Genomic DNA, 25,944 nt, shown 5'->3' with positions numbered 1-25,944 from the left:
CCTCCTTCAAATGGTTACACTTACCTCCTCACTTGTATTGATCGGTACACAAGATGGCCTGAAGCCATTCCTATTGAAAATATATCCGCTGAAACTGTAGCTCGAGCATTCATCTCCCAGTGGCTTTCAAGATTTGGAATGCCTACCACCATCACTACTGACCAAGGCCGACAATTTCCATATCACTTGTTCGCATCCCTCACCTCTCTTTTTGGCATTCGCCATATTCGCACAACACCATACCATCCATCTGGAAATGGGATGGTGGAACGCTTTCACCGATCTCTCAAACAAGGTCTGAAGTGCCACAGTAGCACACACTGGAGAGAAGCCTTACTCCTAGTCTTGCTTGGTCTTCGCACAGCATTCAAAGAAGACATTGGTAGCACTTGTGCTGAAATGTTATATGGTGCAACCCTCCGTCTGCCAGGTAAATTCTTTCACCCAGAATCTACTCCAGTTATCGACCCTCCAACATTCCTTCAACGTTTACGTGAGACCATAAGCAATATCTCGCCAACCCCAGCATCTTCGCATAACCAGCCAAGCTATTTTGTACATCCTGCGCTTGAGACATCTTCGCACGTATTCGTGCGCAACGATGCAATTAAGCCAACTTTAACACCTTCATATGATGGTCCATTCAAAGTTGTCAAACGAACACCGAAACATTTCACCATCATCTGCAATGGCAAACAATCAGTGATTGGAATCGATCGTCTCAAACCAGCATTTCTAATGCAAGATCCAACAACTTCTTCATCAACATCACTCCCGGAAGAAAGCTTACATCCCGTTAAAGAGCAACCTAAAACTACCAGATCTGGAAGAAAGGTTAAATTTAACCCAAAGTACTTATAACGTACCGATGGTACTTAGGGGGGGGGAGTACTGTGGCGTTCCGACAGATACTTCAACTTCTATTCATGAGATGGCGCCACGTGTAAAATCCAGTTCTTAATCGGAGCAGCAAAGCGACTTCATTACTCACTCAGACTTCTCGTGAGAAAACTATACGCGACGGTAGCATGAACTGTGTTCCGAGCTCTGTGTTGATCTCTGCAATGTAATTTAAATTGTAATTTAGTACTTAATATATTCTTTTGTTATAGGAGATTGTCTACTCTTATTTTCTTTAATTATATCATGCATTAAGCACACACGACCACCAAAGGTGTATATGTCCGTCTCTTCTATCAGGTAATACCCTGAAGAATTTATAATTTTTAACTTAGCAATTTTCACTTAAACGACTTATAAGAATTTATTAATTTAAATGTACAATTTAAGTGTTTTATTTATATTATTTAAAAACGTAGATTTTGTCTTGATAAATAGTTTTTATTATGTGGATATGTAGCGGCAAACATTATACGACCTATTAAATTACACACATTCTTTGCTATAGTTTATTTAAACTTATTTTCTTGAATTATTCTAACTTAATTAACCAATCCCTCAATTCAAGTTTTGAAATAAAATATCCTCGTCAATTTTTATCGTACGGAAGCCAAACTTCTAATTTTTTTTTTTAAGGAATATAAAACTTTGGGGAGTATATTTTTTAAGGAGTATAGAAACCGGGAGATCGCAATAAAAGTTTGATTTCGATACTCGACGAAAATTATTTTTTATTTCATTTTATTTATTTGGAACAGCTTTAGTATAGCCCACCTTCAAAGTTTGGCGAATTTGGTTTGGCGCCAAAGCACATGAAATACGTTGTTTTGAAAAATGGTTGCCATCCAGATTTTCGACGAAACTCCGTGTTTAAAAAAATGGTAGCCATCTTGATTTCACCAGAAATCGTGGATAATAGAAATAAGTTTATGACTGTTATACACGGTTTTAAGAGAAAGAAATATTAAGAAATGATTAATAAAAATGATTAAGGTTAAAAGGATGTAATTTTAAAAACAATACCGGAAATCTTTAGCTATTTCACCTTTAATAAATAATTTGGTGTGACGTCACAATGTATTCTCCATGCTACGCGTAATTTGTATTTTCTCTTTAAAAAAAATAATGAATTGTTTATTATTGTAAATCAACATCAAATTCTTTAAATTTACATTTCTGAGCTTAGGCGTAACTGAAAATAAGTATAATAAATTGTTTATATTTAAAATTATCATGATACAGTAAGCGAATTCTACCAGTTATTACAACGATAAAGAACGTCGCAGTCTCTCATACTTGTATTTCATACAGCTTCCTTATTTTCAAAGATTTTTAAGCTTTAGCATTTATACAAATAAAAAAAAGTTTTTTTTTAATTAATACTCTGGAACATATCAATTTTATCATATTTACAAATTAACGTTTTGCTACGTAACAACATAATCCCTTATATACCAGTAAGTAGACAATTTTCATTATTTTCTAAAAATTTTAAACTTCACATTAATGAAAAACAGGTTCTTAAATTTCTAAATCACATTATATTCTCTGTAGGCAGGCATACTAGAATTCTACACATAAATAAATAAAAAATTTAATTTCTCGCAATGAAAGAAAATATTATAAGAAAATAAATACTACAAATTAGGAACACTAAGCAATGCTTCACATACACACACACATACAGTGTCTCACAAAAGTGATGGGACACTTGTGCTTTACAAAAGGAAACTGTAGTAAAATAAATTTAAAAAAACATGTAAAAATTTTTTGTGGGTGTGTTTCATACTTAAATTTAGTAACAATTACTACATAACATACATTTTCTCAAAATATTAAAAGATCAATTTACGAGTAATAAAAATACAATTGTTTAGAACGGAGCAAAAAATGGCTCACATAAGTGATGGGACACTTACTTTTCCATCAAATATTTATCCAAAAATTTTACTTTATAAAAGGTTTTAATATTTTGTTGGATTTCCTTTTACTTTTAAAACATGATTTAATCTTCTTGGGATGAATTCGACTAATTTTTTTGCGATTTCTGGAGTGATTTTACCCCATTCTTCTTGAAGCACCTATTTTAATTAATTGTCTTTCCTGTGTTTTCTCCACACCAAGATTTTACCGTCAGAATCAAATATATTAAATTTACTCTCATCAGCAAATATAACTTCATTCCAGTAATCAGAATTCTTATTTATGTTGGATTTTGCGAAAGCCAGGGTAAGGTTTCTATTCTTTTCACTCATGAAGAATTTTTTCCTGGCTGCTCTACCGTGATATCCAGCAAATCGAATTACTCTTCCAATAGTCTCAGGATTAACAATTACTCCATATAATGCTTGTAAATCAGCAGCAACTTTGGGAGCACTCATTCTTGGATTTTTTTTTAATATTTCGAACGATAATTCGCTTTATTCCATTGGATAGCTTTGATGGTCGGCCAGGTCTTCTTTATCCTGAATCATATGATTCTTTTTATATCGTTCAATGATATTAAAAACTGTTGAATGAATCAGGTTAACGGTTTCAGCAGTTTCTCTAATAGAATTTCCACTTTCAATATGCAACTAAATAACTAATTTTCGAATTTCAGGCAAAGTTTCTTTTCGTTTAGCATTCATGGCTGCACAGAGATAAAAAACACAAAAATTCCAAAACAAACTGGAGAGAAATACTGCAGACGATTGCGATAAATTATTGCCAATTGCTTTGAGTAAAAATAAAAACCCAAAAAAATATTTTTATTGCTTACTTCAGACGATTTTTGTTGCATAGTACGTAGTAGTATCTAATGGTGTCCCATCACTTATGTGAGACATTTTTTGCTCCGTTCTAAACAATTGTATTTTTATTAAATTAATATTTTGAGAAAATGTATGTGATGTAATAATTGTTACTAAATTTAAGTATGAAACACACCCACAAAAAATTTTTACATGCTTTTTTAATTAATTTTATTATAGTTTCCTTTTGTAAAGCACAAGTGTCCCATCACTTTTGTGAGACATTGTATTATCAAAGAACTCGTATTATCAAGTGCGATTAGGATTGCAAACACTACGTATTATAATAATGAGGTAAAAGTTACTTATAGGGTCAAAGTTTACAGTTTTGCTACTGTTGAGTAGATCGTCGGGCTATCGATATATATCGTAAGTCGGAAAGCATTATAAACATATCAAAACCAAAACATTAAAATACAATTTAAATGAAAAATGATGTCTTAAATATAATTCACAATTAAAACAACAATACAAATTTAAAATACACAAACGATATGTAAACATTGCATATAAAATACGTTACATTACAGCTCGTCATCACACATTATCTCGTTTTCCTTTGTAAACAACGATCCGTATTCGCCCGAAAAACATCAAAGCTCGGTGTCCATGTACACATCCATCTATTTCCACCTTAAAAATATCAGAGAATTGCACAACCTCTGCATTGCGCACTACATTGGCTCTGCCCATGTACACATCGATCTATTTCCACTTAAAAAAAACATCCTATAACAGCACAAACTAGGCGCCGCGCACAAACACTGCATTGCGCACTACATTGGCTTTCCCCATGTACACAACCATCAATTTTCACTTAAAAAATTCCTAGAATTGCACAAACTAGGCACCGCGCACAACCTCGGCATAGCGCACTACATTGGCTTTGCCCATGTACACATCGATCTATTTTCACTTAAAAAAACATCCTAGAATTGCACAAACTAGGCACCGCGCACAACCTCGGCATTGCGCACTACATTGGCTTTGCCCATGTACACATCGATCTATTTTCACTTAAAAAAACATCCTAGAATTGCGCAAACTAGGCACCGCGCATAACCTCGGCATAGCGCACTACATTGGCTATGCCCATGTAAACATCGATCTATTTTCACTTAAAAAACATCCTAGAATTGCACAAACTAGGCACCGCGCACAACCTCGGCATTGCGCACTACATTGGCTTTGCCCATGTACACATCGATCGATTTTCACTTAAAAAAAACATCCTAGAATTGCACAAACTAGGCACCGCGCACAACCTCGGCATTGTGCACTACATTGGCTTTGCCCATGTACACATCGATCTATTTTCACTTAAAAAACATCCTAGAATTGCACAAACTAGGCACCGCGCACAACCTCGGCATAGCGCACTACATTGGCTTTGCCCATGTACACATCGATCTATTTTCACTTAAAAAAACATCCTAGAATTGCACAAACTAGGCACCGCGCACAACCTCGGCATTGCGCACTACATTGGCTTTGCCCATGTACACATCGATCTATTTTCACTTAAAAAACATCCTAGAATTGCGCAAACTAGGCACCGCGCATAACCTCGGCATAGCGCACTACATTGGCGATGCCCATGTAAACATCGATCTATTTTCACTTAAAAAACATCCTAGAATTGCACAAACTAGGCACCGCGCACAACCTCGGCATTGCGCACTACATTGGCTTTGCCCATGTACACATCGATCGATTTTCACTTAAAAAAACATCCTAGAATTGCACAAACTAGGCACCGCGCACAACCTCGGCATTGCGCACTACATTGGCTTTGCCCATGTACACAAGAGCCCATCCCTCCGCCGAGGAGGAAAGACGTGTGTGTTGAAGTTCCTGGATTATCTTTCGTAATTAGCGGAAATCCTAATTAAAAGTGCAAACAGAGTTGATAATCAGTTGTCTAAGTGTTAGCGGAGCAATTCGATATAAGTTTTGTGTTTGTGCGTGCAGTAGTTTTTAAGTAATAAGTGTTCTTGTGATTCGTCTATTGTTGTGTCATTGTTAGCGTTCATTGCGTGTTTACAGCATTGTGAAGCATAGGATAAGTGTATGGGTTTTTTTTTTCTAAGTCTCAAAATTAGTGCATTAATTGTGTAAAATTCATTTCTTTGGATTACCTCGTTGTAACAAGTTCATCTCATCATTACCAAAGTAGGCAAATTTTTAACTTGCTATTGAGCTGTGTATTTTCCTATTATCTTTGATAATTCATGTTAAAGCATTGTTAGTTAAATCGTAATATCTTATGTAATTTTGCACTGTTGACTCTGATTTTTTACGTCAGCCATCTTGCCAAGAGGACGCAACAACAACTCGTCCTTGGCAAAGGTCACATACACAGCTCAATAGAGCCTAGTAACAGGCACTTCCTTTGTATCACAGTTTCTATGATTGAACAATTTTAACTCAATAGTTTATATTAATTGTAATACAGCTATTAGCATTTAATACGCCTATCTACTCTTAACTGAAAGTTTCTCTTTGTACATCACATCTAAATGTTTAATAACTATGTTTTTGTAATATCTTGTATGCAACAGCAATCTTAATAGTAAGATGTTCACTGGTTCCCGTCTGCGTGTCAACTCTTCAATGTACCTCTTGTAATATAAAGTGTCATATTTTTCTAATATACTTAGAACAACCAAAATTTTTATATCAATATAGTAGATCGAGTTTGGCAAACTTGTCGAGGCAGAATTTTGATCATTCTTTTTGTTTAATTAAAAAAAATTAATATGTATAAAATTTATGAACACTGGTTCTATTCAGCATAACCAGGTCTTAGAGTATTTACTGAAGTAAATTCGGCTGCTACAGTCACTTTTAAGCAATTTTTAACTGATTTGAAATGTTCTTATACATTTACTAAGCTCTTAATCTTAATCTACATATACTTTAGTGTGGTTTATAATGATCTCTTGCTAAAATGTGTTTTTGTTAATTAGTAATTAATTTTCAAACCTAGCCGCTTAGGTAGTTCAGAAACTTAAGGGGAGTTTTCTATTTAATATCCCAGCTATTTACAGATGTTTTAATCGTATTTAAAATGCTTGCATTCATGATTTTCATTACTAACGACTGTTCATATATCTAATTGTTTACTCTAAAATGTTGCATTTATACCTTAAGTACATCATTTATTCATTGTTAAATTAATCTCGTTAGGCTATTTTCGTTGTTGAGCCAGAGTGCTAATTTATGTTATCTCTATATTTGGTACTGCATTATCTCTTTAATTGCCTATATTAATAAGCGTATATGTGATATTACCTGTTGACAGTATCTAAAAGTTGACAGAGTTACAGTTGACAGATTCTAAGTCTTAAACAACTGCTTTATTTTTGTAAATCAATTTCTCAGTAATGAATTCTGGTATTTTACCATCTAAAGAAGTATTTATTATCTTGGAATATATTACTGCATCATTCTATATTATTAATTTTGTTTAATTGCATTAATTAGTGTTTTGATTTTGTATTAGCATATGTATGTTTAATTTTTTTTCTAAATTCTGTATGTCGGCCATTTTGTCACCTACACCAAATACTTGTTAATTATTTTGCAAAGCTGCATTTAAGACCTGTTACTTTACACCAATAAGTGTATAGTACCTTTATTATTAATTCGCCATTTTATCAGTCATTATACTGTTGTCAATCACTGTGTATGCCATTTCATCATATGACCATTTTCTAATGGCCGCTAAAGACTCCTCACTCCCTCCCTCCACACCCCCCTCCGTTACATCAGAAGGCTTACCGTGTCCACCCGTTATCGACTCATCCCTTTCAAGAACGCAGAACTTTTTGGCTCAGATCGCCTTCATTTCCCGGTTCCTGGCAGCCAACAACGCCAAACGCAAACTGAACAAAGAGGATCTCAAAATAATCCTGGACTTTGTGGACCTGGCTCAGAAATTGGTGCTTGAACAGGAATTAATAATAAACTCCCATCAAGCACAACTGGAAGTCTACAACGGACAAGCAGATTCCCTGCAGAAATTGCTAACATTATTCGAACCTTCCTCAACATCAGTTTCTGTTCCAACCTCCTCTCATCTCCCCACCACTGCAGAGGCACAGCAGGAAGTTCAAGAAGACAAGGGAGGTCCATTCACTTTGATTCAACGGACAAAGAAACGGCCACAGAAAAAGCTGTCGGACAACGTCCTACTTCTAGCCCCCATAGATTCCACCACTTCCCCGATTGCCATCCAAAAGCAGCTTACTTCTCAGCTAAACCCCTCTAGATTGGGCATCCCTATAGAGCAGATTCGCACCACAAGATCCAAAGAGCTTTTAGTCAGGTGTAACACCCGCGAGCAATTACTCAAGCTGAAAAGTTCAATAGAACAAGTACCATCTTTAAAAGATTCACTCACCCTTCGAGAGCCAAAGCCAAGAAGAGAGTCGATAATCCTCTTTGGTGCACCGGAAGAATTCACTACAAAAGACATCGTTACGGCATTTGAGTTACATCTCCCGTCCAACAAAGTAGGGACTATCCACCCAAGAACTCCCCTACACCAATCCAACTCCAAGAATAACTGGATTATCCAATTGGATAGGGACTACTTCAACAGGCTTGGATCTAGCGGCCGCATCTACTTAGGCTTCTTCTCCTGCCCTTTTAGAAGATACCTCCGTGTCCCTCGTTGCTTCAACTGTCAAGGTCTAGGCCACATCAGCAGGAATTGCCAAGAACAACCCTCTTGTGTGCAGTGCGCAGGCCCACATTCCATGCCCATAGGATCCTGCAAGGAGCATCCTATATGCAAAAACTGCACATTGGCAAATCAGCAACAAGGTACAGATCACGACTGCCACCACGCGGCTAGTTCAAGACAATGTCCTGTATACAGGACTGCGGTCCAGAAACTCCTGCGGACAGCAGGACAACATTAGATAACACCCAAAGATCAAGAATTCCAGTTCTCAAAGTCATACAATGTAACTTACAAAGATCCTCAGTAGCCACAAGTCACATGCTGCATGTCCAATTCCAACAGCAGGCGGACTTAGGTATCTTTCAAGAGGTTTATATTACTAAAGAAGGTCTTCCAGTTGGCTCAACTTCACACAACAAAATTTTTCTTTCCCATAACAAGCTAGCTATGATCGTCTATAACGGTGCAATGAATCCCATGGTCTGGAGAACGACAAACCACACAATTGCCATCATTCTGGACTCAATAGAGAGAAGCCTCATGGTCATTTCATGCTACTTTCCCCCTAGTCTCAGTATCAACGACCTCCTAACTGAACTTGACTTCTTACACCATACTCCTCTAACCCACATCCAGATCTGCGGGGATTTTAACGCTGCTAACCGCCTTTGGGGCTCACCAACAGACAGTCCTCGCTCCTTTCCTGTCATAAATTTCATAAGTTCTCATGGATTGGTCATCCTCAATAAAAGCGACTCCCCTCCCACCTTTGACACAATACGTGCCAGAGGCTGGCCTGGTCTCTCTTTAGCAACACCACAGCTATCCTCACATATTGCAGCCTGGACAGTAGCAGACTTCCCTTCTCTTAGTGACCATCAAGCTATCATGTTTAACTTGCAATCCCCACGCAGCATTGTAATTAAACAAAGATTTAAGACGGCATATGGTGGGACACAAAAACTGGAACAACACCTTTCTCCCTTCATCCCCTCTATTAAAACAGCACTTCAGAATAGCACGACCAGAGTAGCTCTAGACAAAGCCTATGACCAATTAATTGACCAATGCACTGATGCCTGCCGCAAGACTTTCAAGACAAAAAAAATTAAAATTCGGACATCAGCCTCATGGTGGACACCCCAATTGTCACAGGAACGGAGCAAACTCAGAAAACTGAGACGGCAAGCTCAATCCACACAGGAGCCAATGGTCCGCAGGACACTCTTCGCCCGTTACAAAATACAACAAGCGCAATATAAGCGACAGATCTCTATAGCCAAGCAAGACTCCTGGCGCGAATACTGCTCTCGCACCGTTGAGAAATACGACAAGGTTTTCAAGATTGCAACCAACAAGGTCTTTAGACCAACACAAATCCCCCTGTCAATAGCTCCAACAGCCACTAGTGAAACCGAAGCAATCAGCTACATACTTAAGTCACTCTTCAAAGAAGACCCACCGACAGATGACAACCTTGCGCAATCAGAGATAAGATCTTCATTCAATAACTTCACCAGATATCAGACTTCTTTGGAACCCCCTCCTACTAGGCATGAGATAGAGGCTATCGTCAAACACCTAAACACAAAGAAGGCACCAGGCCCGGACGGGCTAGACAATGCCGTAATACGCATGATTTATGCTTTTGCGCCTGACCTAGTCGAAGAGTACATCGGTGCCTGTTGGAAGAATAGACACTTTCCGAAATCGACCAAAAATGCAGAGGTAGCACTCTTCCATAAAACGGGCAAAGATCCACAACAACCCACATCCTACAGGCCAATATGTCTCATCCCCTCGTTTGGCAAGCTGCTAGAAAGGGTAGTACTTGGAAGACTAAATTTTTTCCTACAAAGAAACAATTCCATAGACCCCAGGCAATTTGGCTTCCGAGGAGGACTTTCTACAGAACACGCCATCTCCAAGTTAATGAACTTGATAGAGTGCAACAGAAACAAGGGGCACCACTCCTTGATCATTAGTCTGGACATCGAGGGAGCATTGGACTCCCTGTGGTGGCCAGACGTTATACAGGCTTTATTTCAGATGAACTGCCCGGCAGAACTACAAGAGCTAATTCATAGTTACCTCAGCGAACGCACACTCCAGTATACAGCGAACGATGGTATAGTCAGACATCACCTAAAGAAAGGATGCCCCCAGGGCTCATGCCTTGGACCAGTACTTTGGTCGATAGTTGCTAACTCAATCTTCAAGGAATTTGATGACAATTGCCAGGACTGTGACATACTGGCCTACGCGGACGACTTCTTGATTATAGTCCATGGAAGATCCAAATTAGAAATGACAGCGCAATTCTACCTCGCAAGTTTAGCTTCTGGGCAAGGGACCACAAGATCACGATCTCTGCCTCAAAATCCCAAGCTTTGCTCATAGGCGCCAAAAGACCTCTCAAAAGGAATCCATCCATCAAACTTTATGGCAACCCCATCAAGATAGTTAAACAACTCAAATACTTAGGCTTAATCATTGACTCAAGGTTATCCTGGCTTCCGTATCTTCAGTATCTAAAAATAAAAACAGACAGTCTTAAAAATTACATGCAGAGAACAGCGGCTCCAACCTGGGGCATTCCATCGAAACTGCTAAAACATTGGTATCTCACCGTTACTCAGGCCATAGTTTTATACGGATCCGGCATTTGGGCAAAACATCTAACGGTACAAGAGAGGCGCCTACTTAACTCACTCCAACGCCCACACCTTTTGCAAATAAGCAGAGGATACAGGACAACTTCAACAGCGGCACTGCAAGTCCTAACAGGGATACCACCACTAGACTTGGTGGCAGAGCGAGAGGCGGCCATCTCCAATACTCTCCGACTTGGGAAAGACTATAAACTCTGGAACAGGAACTTGCATACCTCGGAATATATGCACAAGATCTTTGACTATTCCTGCCACCCAGCCCAGCATAACCTCGCGGAAAATATATACACGCAGACACTTCTCTGTCGGCAGAACTCAATAGCCATCTACACGGATGGTTCCAAAACAAAGGATGGCACTGGATGCGGCTTATGCACAATGATCGATGGAGAAATCAAATACCGCTGGAAACGTAGACTCAATCCGAACAACACAGTCTACCAAGCTGAATTGTTAGCTATTAAAAAAGCAATCGATCTCTCATATGGTCACCAAGAAACTGTCTATATCTATAGTGACTCACTGTCGAGCATAGCCGCCATAGAAGGACCAGCCAGCCGAGACCCCTTCGTACTCAACATACAAAGGGCATTAGTCAACCTCCCACTCAATTATCGTCCAATCATTAGCTGGGTACCAGCGCACACAGGTGTAGTCGGCAACGAGCTGGCGGATGAACAGGCAAAATAAGCGGCTTCGGGTATCTTCCTGCCAGAACATGCTCTACCTCTGCCTTCCTCTTATCTCAAAAAGATTACACGCGGCGACCTTTACGCAGAATGGCAGCAAAGATGGGATACTTCCCGGACAGGTCGAAGGACGTATAAATTTATCCCAAAAGTTACAGACCTTGTCTTCTCCAACTCATCTTCATTGACTACGTTCCTCTCTGGGCACGGCCCGTTTCGTGATTACCTACACAGATTTGGACTTAGAGACTGTGATCTCTGTGAATGTGGACTAATCGGAACGCCAGACCATTATGCATTTACATGCAGATTGACAGAGGCGCACCACATGCGTCCTCCTTCAGATAGATATTGGAGGGAATGGACAAAAGTGTTACTAGAACGGAGGGGTGCGTGCTTTAAGCTTCACAAGATCATCAAGTTCTGCAGGGTACACTTTTCATTTGTTACCTAATACCTCCCAGCGCATAACCCTGCTACCAGATAAGTAATATCTGTTTGCTACTGTTATGTCCATATTATTTTCATCATACTCTTATCCTATTCGTTAGATGCATTTAACGTATTACCTTAAATGCTACACTTTATGTGACTTTTACTTGACTGTAATAATCATCCTCGATGTGTTTATAGTATTAACTTAATTATTATAATTGATATCATATGCTTTCATTTTAATCTGAATTTTGTAACTACAGTATATGTTGTCAACACATTAACGTGTCTAATATATTAATTTAATCATTATAATCTTATCTTATGCCTTCCACTTAAATTGAATGTAGTAAATACATAATCCAACGTATATATATGTAAGTGGATTCCCATCAGCATTAAGTAATGAACTGACACTCTTATAAGTATGTTTCATAAGCAAATTATCTTAAGAATGTATTATATTATGTATATTTAAGCATTGCCATAAGTAATGTAAGATCCTGTATGCGTATCAATAATATGTGTTGCCAGTTGTACAAAATTTCATGCTTGTTTAATCATTGTACCATGGTATTCTGTGCTTTGCTTACTGTACTCAGAAACTTCATTATTAGTACTCATTCATCTCAGTATGTTGCCATTTTTATCTCTTATGTTTTTATTGCATATTACCAAGAAGTGTCATGTAATCAAAATGCGCACTAAGTCATGTCAGCCATAGCACTTCCCTATATTCTTTATTATTTTACTGCTATGTAATTATGCCTTATTGCAAATCGTGTAACCTACTAAGCAAGCATATCTAATCTAGAATTTATCATGCGCTTACTTAGTATTAATAGTTATAAGATAGTTGCATCATTTCGATTTCCGCACAAAATTCCTGAAACACAGCTGTATGTTTTGCATTAAATTAAGAAATTTTGAAACTTATAGTACTATTTGCGAACTTTGTTATGCACTTATGAGCTTTAGTATTAAATACTATTCTTTAGTTACTCACTATTAATCGTTATTAAAGTATCTCAGTATCATTCATTTACTTACCTATTCAAATTTGCAATGTTCTGCATTCGAGTATTTAATTATTTATCTTATAATCCTATATATTATGTAAGCGCATATTATGAAACGCATATATTATGTAATATGTAAATAACGTGTGGCTGCTAGGACCTATTTAATGTTTATAATATTCTGTGTGCACAGCTACTAATGAGTATATTTGTGCGGATAGTAAGTTATATAATTTGTTCATTGAGCAAAACAGTAATAATGTTGATACAATGTATATTTTTTTTAATGCTATGTGTAATTTTTAGTGCTATGTATAATATGCATGCTATGTATGTAATCTTCATGCTATGTATATCATCATGCTATGTATGTATGTATGTACAGTATGTCTTTAGTATGTGACACGGACAGATACGCAGCATAGATTAAGCCAAGTTCACCAATAACGATTTGTAGTGAAGTCCGGACACCTTACTAACTCAATGTACTAAATTTCATGCAGTGCTCTTAACCCATTACTGCCGATGGAACATTACACAATCAGAGCAATTGTAATTACACGCGCATATGAATAATACTCAGCTCAGTACAGCACTTACATCTTTTCATGTAGCAGACAACGTCTGCAAAGGTGGCATTGTAACAACCATTACTGTGAATCGGTAACTTCTGACTTAGACTCAATAAATGCCGCTGGTTTGCGGGGATCGCCCTGGCAGTGGCGGAAGTAGATAGTAGATAATTTCTACAGATCAGGTACTATTGCGATTGGTTATACCTGAGGCCGGAAGCCTGGTCTGTAGTGCTCTGCCCATGTACACATCGATCGATTTTCACTTAAAAAAAACATCCTAGAATTGCACAAACTAGGCACCGTGCACTACATTGGCTTTGCCCATGTACACATCGATCTATTTTCACTTTAAAAACATCCTAGAACTGCACAAACTAGACACCGCGCACAACCTCGGCACTGCGCACTACATTGGCTCTGCCCATGTACACATCGATCTATTTCCACTTAAAAAAACATCCTAGAATTGCACAAACTAGGCATCGCGCACAACCTCGGCATTGCGCACTACATTGGCTCTGCCCATGTACACATCGATCTATTTTCACTTAAAAAAAATCCTAGAATTGCACAAACTAGGCACGTGCACAACCTCAGCATTGCGCACTGCATTGGCTTAGCCCACGTATATAGCGATCTCTTTTTACTTAAAAATCAGAAATTGAATAAACTCTGCATTGCTCATATACTAAGAAATCTTCTTTCACTTAAAAGAAATCGGAGAATTGCAGAAATTCGCGCATAAGCAACTCCATTGATTCGCGTTGGGGAAAAAAAAAAAAAGTTTCTAGAAAAATTGAGCTTACTACAGGCGAATCAAGATCCTAGCCTAATTGATTTCTCAGCCGTACATTTCTTGCAAATACTACCATTCGATGACTTTTTCTGACTAACTAATCAGAATGGTATCTTACATTTTTCACAGAAAACGTTATCCTTCAATAATCGACAATCCATCAAAAATCCTCTAAAAAGTTCATACTCTATTGTTAATTCATACATAAAATATCTGTTCCCAAAATTTTACGCTTGTTTGAAAACTCCCACCTTAAATTTTCCTTTATAATCTCCTGATATTTAATTACAACATCACTAACAGCAGTTTTAGAGCAAGCAATAACTAAACGCAAAAATATCACCTCAAGTAGCCAAAAGTATATATACAAAATAGTATTCACGGTATCTGAGCGTTAAACAATCGCCAATAACAGTGTTACGAATTGTGTATTTAGATATTAATTTTAGTAGAATTCTAATTTAAAATGTTGTATTTCCTCCTGCAACGCAGCGCGAGACAAATTTTAAGAGAAATCTATACCGGAAAAGTAAGAATACAGGGCACGTGCATTAAACTTTGAGTAAACGGATGTGTCGGTAATTTGTATTGAAATTGAATAACTGACTACTAAATTAGCTGTAACCGTAATTCCATCCTCTTGTTTACATTGCGTTTGGCGAATAGTATGGGTTACCAGATCATATCATTTATCGCCGCTCATGGTGGATTTTTTTTTTTTTTTTTTTTTTTTTTTTTTTTTTTTTTTGTTTAAAATTCCAGGTGGGCTATACTAAAGCTGTGCCATTTATTTAATACTTTTTTTGAGAAGAGTTGAATATTTTCTTCATTTAATACACTACTATAATTAGAAAATATATGAAAAGACCAACAATTGAGAAAATAAAGGCTGAGTAAAGGGGTGAGTCAATATACATATAATTAATAAAACAAAATAAACTCTATTAAAATCTATCATATATATATAATGTTGTATGATCTTAAATTCACGTAGTTCGAAAACAAGTTATTATAATACTTGCGCAACAGCTGGAAAGTAAAATAATAATAATTTATTTACCAAAGAAATATTGATTATATTATCTCCTAATATTAATTTTAGTAGAAGTATCTAAAAAGAGTGAATCCATAGGTAGGAAGTTTTATTCCGAAAATTGTTTTTTAAAGTAACTTGAATGTAAATTGTTAAAAATGTTTTACGGGGACGTGAAATAAATCATGAATAACAAAATTTCAAACTTTGAAAAAGAAATTAAATTAAAATAAAAATGTTTGACGGGGACTTGAAGTAAATCATGAATAACATTTTTTCAAAGTTTGAAATTTAACAAAAATTTCAAACTTTGAAAAAGAAATTAAATTAAAAGCAAGTAATCGTTGCTATTGATCAGAAATTAGTTTTCAAGGGGAACAAACTAACTCCCGTTCAATGAACAATAATTAATAAATAAATACGAAGGTGTTATATACACAGTTACTGCTACAGCAGTCCCATATACAAAATTTCAACGTTCTACGGCTACTCAACTTTTAAGTTAATGTGAGTTACATACGTCGTAATGTGAGATATATAGAAAATTTCACGGTTCTACAGCTAATCATTTTCGAGTTAATGTGAGATACATATGTACCACGTACAGACGTCATGTAAAATATCCCTTTTGAGTATATTTTAAATCCATTTGACAATCCGTTTTCGAAAAAAATAATTCTTTATTTTGTCCTTACGTATAGACGTCATACAAAAAAATTGTCCGAATTGATTAGCGAATGGTCGAAATGAAGGTTTGTTTTAAAATGTGATACCCGAAATTCTTCATGATTACAATATATCTTTTTTTTTTTTTTCGTTCAAAGAAGTAAAAATTTTTGCCTTTTATTGTTTTTATTAAACATAAAAAACATTAAAAAATCATATAGTTTTATTAACTAACTTTTAAACCACTGAGATTAACTGAGATAAATTAAAATTATTTCTAAACTTTTATTTTAATTCTGAGTTTACTAATTTATGAATTAGAATTTTGTGATAGATTCTCCCCCATAGCACAAAACATCCTCAGGATGTCCCATTTAAGTCGCAATATCCCGGGACATACTTAGGATGTCCTAAGGATGTTGATTCTCAGATGTCCTGAGGAGATCGTAATTTAACATCCTGAGGATGTCTTATTTAAGTCGCTATGTCCCGGGATATGACAGGATGTCCTGAAGATGTTGATTCTCAGATGTCCTGAGGAGTTCACCAATTTCACATCCTGAGGACATTCATTCTGCATTGTCCGGAGGACTTTCATTGTCAAACATTTTGAGGATATTTGTTCTCAAATTTACCAGTTTTAATTTTTTGACATTGCACATCTGAAACTTGCACATTATTTTATTTTTCATATGTATTTTACTAAGTTGTTTCTAAATGCTGTACATTAAAAATATTGATATGATTGATGATTTATTCTTGTTATTTTGTTATTAATTTTAACTGCTATTTTTTCTGACGTTTTTAAAAATTTATTTAGTCATGGAAAAGATTTTTTTCAATGGATTAGCATTTTCTAGAATATTTGCAAAATTCTAAATAACATATATTTTTTTTATAAAAAATGTATAAATTACATGTATAATTACTTACAGATTACAAACCCTACTACAAATATAGGTAAAATTAGATATATATATATTTAATTACGGAAACGAATTTTTTTTTTTTTAATTTGGGTATAGAGACATTAGGTATTTTTTTGGAAGCAGGAAACATGAAAAATTAGCAACTGCCTTCGCCGGGAATCGAAGGACGGACCTCTGGAATACCGGCCCAGTGTGCAGAACCACTACACCACGAAGACACGCTAGGTGTGGTGGTGGTGTATTTAATTATGGCAAAGCACACTAGGGCTATCTGCCTAAGGGGAGGGATGTCTTCGTGGAGGACTTTCTAAGGGAAACTGGCTCGTATACACGTTACACGTGGGGAAAACCACGAAATACACCACGAAGACACGCTAGGTGTGGTGGTGGTGTATTTAATTATGGCAAAGCACACTAGGGCTATCTGCCTAAGGGGAGGGATGTCTTCGTGGAGGACTTTCTAAGGGAAACTGGCTCGTATACACGTTACACGTGGGGAAAACCACGAAAACATCCATGCAGCCAGCCCGTTCGCGGGATTCGAACCTCGGATCGCACTACCAGGGTTCAGCGACTTTACCGCTCGGCCGCTGGTGGGCCGAAGACACGCTAGGAGAAATACCTTATATTACTTCTCTTTTTAAAGGCCGACTTTTTTTTTAAGGGGATCCAATCACTAAATCCTGGGTGTGGATATACCTCATCCAACACCTTTTTAATTCGGGCGCCACTGTAGAGACATTAGGATTTTTTTTTTTTTTTTTTTGGGAAGCCGTAGAGATGAAAAATTAGCAACCGCCTCCGCCGTGAATCGAACCACGGACCTCTGAAATACCGGCCCAGCGTGCAGAACTATTACAGCACGAAGGCACGCTAGGAAAGCGGGAGAAATACCTCATAAGGAAATTTTTTTTCCTCTAATTACAGGACAGAAAATGTTTTTCAATCGCGCGATCTGTTATTGATATTGAATTACAGTCGTGCGATAATTTCGCAGTAAAGATACATCTCTGATGACTATCCAAGATTCTAGAAACTTTGGTCTTATATAGAGATGGTCGTCTTATAGAAATAATGCTTAATATCAATATTTATTTATAATCTCAGAACTATTGGTCACTTTCAGAAGTGGTCGTTTGAGAGGCGATATTCTATATATTTATTTACTGATACTCTCAGATTCCAAAATTTGTTTATATTCTCAGAAATATTGGACGGAAGGTGGTCGTCCCATACATGCAAAATTTTACATTTCATTAAAAATGAATTCGGCATTATTTAACTATTTCCCTTTTAATTAATTAATTAGATAAAGAAAAAATTAGGAAATAGTACTGTTTATTACGGAATAATGTAGGAAGTTCTACAGAACTATATTCTTTCGCGTCATTGCACATTGTATCCGGCAAACTACTAGTTCCTCGTATTCTTCCGCAAATCCGTAAACATCTGTCTGATTTGAAACGAAATCCAGAATGGCTGCGCTTGAGTTTAACTTGTATGGATATTTTTTGTTGCATGAAAGGTAAGTTCAATTGCAATACTTGTATGTTTACTTTTTTTGCTTTTCGAATTTATGTCATTTTGACAGTTAAATGTTTCACAGCTTTATGAATTGTTACCATTCTGTCGTGAATTACGTGTATCTCAATGGCTGGCTGTCTTTTCAAATATCTAATTTGCCCTGCTATCCAAATGTTTATGACTGAATTTTTTTTAGTCTAGTTTATGCATTCAGTTTCAAAATAATATGTGTGATCAGATTGCTTATTATTTTATTGCAGCAATAAATTTATGTTAAATAGTTTGAACAAATGTATAAAAATAAGAGTTTGCATTGTTTTGTCCAAAATATGTATGGTTGAAACATTATCTTAATCTAGTTTGTAATTCAAGTTTTTTTGGGGGTCCTGTTCTGTTATTGGGACCAGAATCGGAAATGTATGAACCTGTGTTCGTAAGTATGTGCATAGATGTGTATATGTAGACACACAAACATACAAATATACAAGCATACATAAATACAATTCTGAACCCGGTCCTGATAACAGAACAGTACCTTTTTTGGTCCTTTTTTTAATTTTTTTTGAATATTTTATAAAAGGATTAAGCATTTTTCAAACTGCATATCATTTTAAGATTCGACTTGCAGGAAGACAAAATATGGTCATTCAATCAAATGCTTATGATTGCTTTTAACATTTTCTCATAAATATTGTTTGCATTTTTATTGTATTTTAGATACTTTAGTTATGTAAAGTGAACATGAGAATATTAGGAAAGCTGAAGAATATGAATAGCTACCATAATACATGTATTTTTTCATCAAGCCCATTGTTTTAGAAACCAATGCACCATTATTATATGCTGGCTTATTTTATAGTTATATGCAGTTTAATTTTATGTTCATGTTACTGTAGTATTGTCATTATAATAAAAGTATTGATAATTTTTGTTGAATCTTGCAAGTTGCCTAACATTCAGAATTATTACTACCGAATTTTACTGATAGGTTTTTTTCGAGTTGACATAATCTGTCTGATAAATAAAATAAACTGGTGTTTAAATTATATGCATTTCTCTTAATGTTTCATTGAAAGTGAGATGGAAATATAAATGCTATCCAGAAAAGTGAATTTTTTTTGCCTGAAATAACAAACTGTACTAAATGATTAATGTTTATATCATTTTAGAAATGTCAATATTAAAGTTTCTCCTTCTCTTCTTTGATTTTGAAATAATTTATAATAAAATAATATATGCATAAGTGTAATTAATGTAAAGTGTCATTCAATAATATAATTTATTTTTACTGATATTTTTATATTTCTTATCTGGGTTTTCTTTTGGTGTTAGAAGGAGGAAAAGACTGTAATGTTTTAATTAAGGAAATAATTAAAACATTAGTCTTTTAAATAACACAGTTACAGTAATGTTTATTGAAGCAATCAGTACTGTGTGATTGCCAGTGATTGAATAATGTTAAAATGCATTGTTCATAAGGAAATTTGCTTATCTTTGTGTTATAGATTTTATTTTGACACAAGCTGAAATTTGAATTATTGGAAGCACTTTGAAAACCCGAATTATTTCCAGAATCATTAATCAGGCCAATATATAACATACAAATTTTCATACAAAATTATTTCTTTTAGCATATTATAAAGAGCTCATTTAATTTTATTATTTGTACAAATTTTAGACAAAAGTAGCATGTAACAGTTAAATATTTATTGAAGCCTACTTGCTACTTGTGGTAACAAAGAAGTGTGAAAGATATTGCCACATTAGCGAACAAGACGATCATTGATGCTTAGTTTAGTAATTTAATGATATATTGAGAAATGCTGGGAACTTTCAGAAGTAGACATTTCGGAAATGATGGGCTTGATAAGAAATTTACATGGTTTTATTATTTATTCTTTAGTTAAGAATGGATTTTAGATGTTCATGTGAAAGAATTCTGTTTAATTATATGTGAAAGAATTGTTAAAGTTTGGCATTTAAAAAAAATGAATAAATAATATGCAATTATCTTTTTATTATACATATATTACTATATATTTCTAATGCGCTATGTAAATGTCAGTGTTAAACAATTGAGATACTATTGTCAGGGCAATCTTTTCTTATACATGAAAAATTCTGATACTTTCTTATCATCTGCCCTCACAGCTTCAACTTATGCTAAAACAGCAAGAGTATGCACACAATAATAGCAAACTATGAATATGCATACCACACACATGTATGTACATGCTTTATATTTAATCTTTATTTCTGAATAGTATTCCATTGGATGAAAAATATGTGAATATTGACCCAGTGTATATATTTTTGTGTGTGTGCATCCTAAAATTTCTTGTTTCTTATAAAGTGCTTATTTGAATTACTACTTGTGAACAGAGCAGTAGATATGAACCATAAACTAACCATTTTGCCAATTTTCACAGCTTTGCAGATAGTCAGAAAGCACCAAAATTTGTAATAATGTTAAGTTTAAATGATGTTCTATACTTTTGTGTTAATTTTTCTATTCTATTAATTCTATTACTGTGTTATCAAACTTTCTGCAGGAATTTCAACTGGTTAAGATGTTATTACCATGTGGAGAAGAATTTGGTTTTCAAGCTAGAAAAAATTGCAGCTGAAGGATTTTGTAGAAGGTCAGTCAAACTGGTTTTAGTTAATTATAATTTAATTTTGGGTGAAGAATTCTCAAATTTATTTATCATAAGTGTCTAAAGGTCTTCTAAATTAAATTCTGCTTGTTTTTGAAATTTTTCATGACATTCATTCTTTGATTATTATTATTTTTTTTTAAATTTACTAACTTATATCCAGGCACATAATGTTGCATTTAATGCCATACCTTAAATATTGTAAAATGTTAAAATAATACATTTCACTTAAAAATGTGGTTGTGACAGTAAATTTTCTGTTACATTTAATCATATCTATAAACATTGGTATACATCATTTTTCAATAACCTGTATATTATTTTGTGCATTTCTTTTACATCCAAGATCTGGCATATGACTTGCTTTTCAAACTGATAACACGGTGTAATAATGTAATCTAATGGTTAAAGTTTACTATGGAACGGGCCAAATTTAATAAATTATTCTTTGATAGAAATTTTTTCATGTGTTCAGTGTGTCTCATCTCTTTAAATTGCTAAAGTAAATTTTATGTACTTGCATTTAGGAATTTTGACTGTATCAGAGTAATTTTGTTTCAGTTATTATAACATGCAAAGGAAAAAATTCATTCATAGCTCCGTATTTAAAATTAGTTAATTAAAGTCCTTAATAAAAAGGGACGTTTTGTTGTTTTTAATGTCGATAGAGTTTAATTCAAAAATATGCCACATTAAGGGTTACTTTTTAACCTAATTTAAAATTTTCATTACTTTAACTTCATGTCCAATAATTGTTATTTTAACTCCGATATTGTAATAATATCAAAATTCCTTACTTTTTGATAGGTAATCCAAATGTAAAACAAGAAAAGAAAAAATTTAAATCTAGAAGTATATTTATTTCATACCTCTAACAAATAAAAACAACACAAGCACTTTTTACTGTCTATCTGCATAGTGTGGCATGTCCCGTAAGACTGAGATTTGTATGGTCAAATCCATGTTTCAGTTAAAGGAAAATGCATGCACAGTCTTCTGATTTTCCCTTTGATTAAGGATTCTGTATATACTAGCATAAGAAATATATTAGTTAATGCAGTGTTATACATCAATATTTATAGACAATTATTGTGGCTATGTTTATTATAATTTTGTTCACTGTAATGGCTGGAGTGCCTAAACCATCATGCTGTGTAAACAAAACTCAAATCTTCATCTCTGCATACTGCTCCACTAGTGTTTAAACCACTGAAATGGTGATTATGGTAGAACATCTTTGGTAAAAATTTACTCTACTGTAACCCTTGGCGAATCGTTTCTTTTTTTTTATATCAAGATCGTCACCTGAGAGGATCGGCTCCAATTTCAAGGTGGCCGCTACACAAAACCAAAATAAGAAGTCAAAGACATACACAAACTCTGTGTCCATGTACACATCGACCTATTAAAACAGAGAACTGCACAAACTGGGCATTGTGCACTGCCTTAATTTTGTCCATGTACACGTTGATCTATTTTCACTTTAAGAAAATCAGAAAGTTAAAAATATCAGTTACCAAAAACAATTCGCCACTGTCTTAACACACAGACAACCAAAAATACACAAACAGAGAGGAATAAGTTACCAAAAATACATATTTCCTAACATAAAAACATTAAACAACAAATCTTCTAACAAAAATTAACACACAGAGACAAAAAAATAAATTAAACGTCATTTTTTTAACATACCTTTTTTTTCACATGCATATGTTTAGGCTTCCCACCACCATCCTCCAGGTAAGCAATTCAATTAAATTTTTCGTCTCTTAGTCACCTCAGACATACTCAAACGATGGTACCCACACCAAAATAATAAATAGCATGTTCAAAATACAAGACCATACCACTTCCGTGCAACCAAACACAGCAATTGAAAAGAATGGTAAGAACCAAAAACCTGGGACCGTATAAAAGGTTTACTATTAAAAAAAGTAGCCCAAAACTAAATTTATCACAGCACGTTGGCAATATTTGTAGAAATAACTCCTTTTTATTGACAAAGAAAAAGTTTTTTTTTTTTCCCAAAGGCTACTTTCGCCAACATTATCAACATTAGGGTTACCGAAAATCTTATTTGACGCAATGGGATTCCACATTTCACAAACAACCAATACCACTTTGCGATTTTTTTTCAGACAGAAACCAAGGTGTACCATACAGTAAAGATTAGCCACATCTTCATGTACTACTGTTACAAGTACTTCTTTGGTAAATTTCTGCGGTTAAATTCAAAAGTTTAAAATTGCATTAACATGATCAGATTCAGAGTCATAGCTAGGGTTTTCAGCACTCAGGGACAACTGAAGATTTCGTGCCCCCTACTGCTTGCCAAGGATGGAAAACATTTAATTCTAAAATGTTCTAACATCAGTTTGGTGCCCCTTGGATTCTGCACCCGGGGACAGATGCCCCCCTTGCCCCCCTCTAGCTACGCCCCTGATCAGATTTTATTTTCTGCACGTAGCTTACAATTACTTATGTGTTGTCAGATAAATGTTACCAGATGCAGTTAATTATTTTTTACTTGCCAATCTCATGAGACAAGTTTTTTTTGCTCCTGCAAGACTTTACTTTGTGTTGCAAAATAAATTCATTCTCACTCTTTTTGGACTTGCCTACACATTAAATTTAAAATAGTTTTATGAATAGGTAAGATGTGATTATCATAATTTTGTTTCTCTCTTTATCTTGGCAACTTTATATGTTGATTCAGTATCCAGGTTACCTACCAGTGGCTGATTGATAAAACTGCTCATATGTTCAGCTGGTGGTTTGAGTTTATTTTCTGACATAAAAAATTTTAAAAGGCATCCCCCATGTTTATGTTACTATAATCGAAAAATCAAATAATTGCTACTCTGTTTATAGGTACTAAATGTTAAAATATTTTAAATGTTTCCTTTAATTTGCATTCTAATAGTCATTTGTTTAAATTTAATTATGAATTATATTCACATATAGTAATTGTGAGTGTTTTTTTTTTTTATTTTAGGTGCTGTGAAAGGCAATGACAGAGATCCAATTTATCAAGAGTTCTTATATACATAAGAATACATGGATATAAGATTGTTTTTCATGAATTCAAACAAAATGTGATAAATTTGATTAATAAAAACTATTTTGAATTTTGAAAAGTGTTTTTCCTCTGTTAATCATAATATAGTGCCATAAATTTCTGAATGTGTTTATTTTTCATCTAAATAAATAGCTTTACAAAAATTTGTCATATTAATAGATATTGCATAATTTAGCATTATTATAAATATTTATTATAGCAGATTTAGCTGAACTACTTTTTTAGTCTCTTTGCAGATGAAGTCACAAAAGTAAGTGGTTAGATATTTTTCTGTATTCCCCATTAAGTAATTTTATCTGGTAAATTACCATTACTTATATACTAAAGGTGAAAGAATAAGCTTTCCTTGAAGATACAAAAATTTGAAGATATTTCAAAAAATTGGTATACGTAAAAAAGTTCTTAAATTGCCACATATGCGAAACTGAAAATGTTAGATATGAAATAGTTCAGAAATATAAATATTTTCACCATTTTTTAACTATAATTCACTGCATTTGTTATATATAATCACAGTTTAAGGTAGCAGTGCTTTTCTCACTGTGATTTCTCATGTATTTTGATTCATAAATACAGGTACATAAATCCACATATTTTGATTTCTCTTTTGAGACCGAATAAAAAATGAACTAAACATTCTCGTTGACATTGAGAGTTGAATAAAAGCTCACTTCAAAATAAAATGAATTAATAAATTTATGGAAAATTTTACATTGCATATATTGAGCAGAAAGAGTAAACTGAATATACTTAATGGAATTAATAATTGGTAGATTTGATAGCAGAATAAAATGCCTTAATTGCATGGTAAACAGTAGATCTTTTGAAGTTTTTCTATGTTGCGTAAAATGCAGATTTAAATTTTTGATATTGATTGTCATATAAATGGCAATTACTGTTTTATTTTGCTCTGAAATGAATGGTTAGTAATAAAATTCTGGATGAGACAACCTTTAACATGTCCTAGAATTTACAAAGTTTAATTTGGTGCTGATTTCAACGGGTAAATTTCATTTTACTGAATTTTGCGTAAAATAATACCAATGAAACATTGCAAATTATTTTCAGAACTTTTTTTTTTAATCTAAAAGGGCTATTAGTTTTGAAATGTGACTTCATATTGTCAGTCGTAAACTTGTTTCGCTTTTCATTCAAGTCTTTCCATTTGGCAAAATTTAACATATTTACCTTTAAAATCTAATATATTATTGACTAACAAGTCAAGCTATTTAAAAGCATTACACACAGTTCTTAACAATGCTTTTTTTAATTTTTAATCTGATTGATGTAAAATGCATTTAATTCATGATGTATCTAATTGAAAACATTTTAATATTTCTACATAATTACATGATATATTTCTTCATTTTTCAAATATATAGAAGATATATAACTTTCTAGTGTCAGTATCTTATAAAATGTTTTGCTATTTCTACTGCCCCATCTGTATTGATAATCTATGCATTCATAAACTTTTAGCCTCTTTGA

General features: G+C 34.4%; 2 long non-coding RNA genes across 2 annotated transcripts in view; one reads left to right on the top strand and one right to left on the bottom strand.

Annotated features, from left to right (window-relative positions):
* LOC146998556 (uncharacterized) overlaps nucleotides 1-25,944 on the bottom strand; it is a 123,174-nt gene that overhangs the window by 28,559 nt on the left and 68,671 nt on the right. The window lies entirely within an intron of this gene.
* Nucleotides 18,648-24,507, top strand: LOC146998557 (uncharacterized). Its single transcript, XR_015039325.1, has 3 exons — nucleotides 18,648-18,721; nucleotides 21,273-21,362; nucleotides 24,373-24,507. It is a non-coding gene; the product is annotated as an uncharacterized LOC146998557 (long non-coding RNA).

The sequence above is a fragment of the Stegodyphus dumicola genome, chromosome 2 (genome assembly GCF_044657685.1).
Source record: "Stegodyphus dumicola isolate Sdum_Otavi_A_Nest chromosome 2, ASM4465768v1".
NCBI classification, from domain to species: Eukaryota; Metazoa; Arthropoda; class Arachnida; order Araneae; family Eresidae; genus Stegodyphus; species Stegodyphus dumicola.
This window is presented reverse-complemented; position numbering and strand designations above follow the sequence as displayed.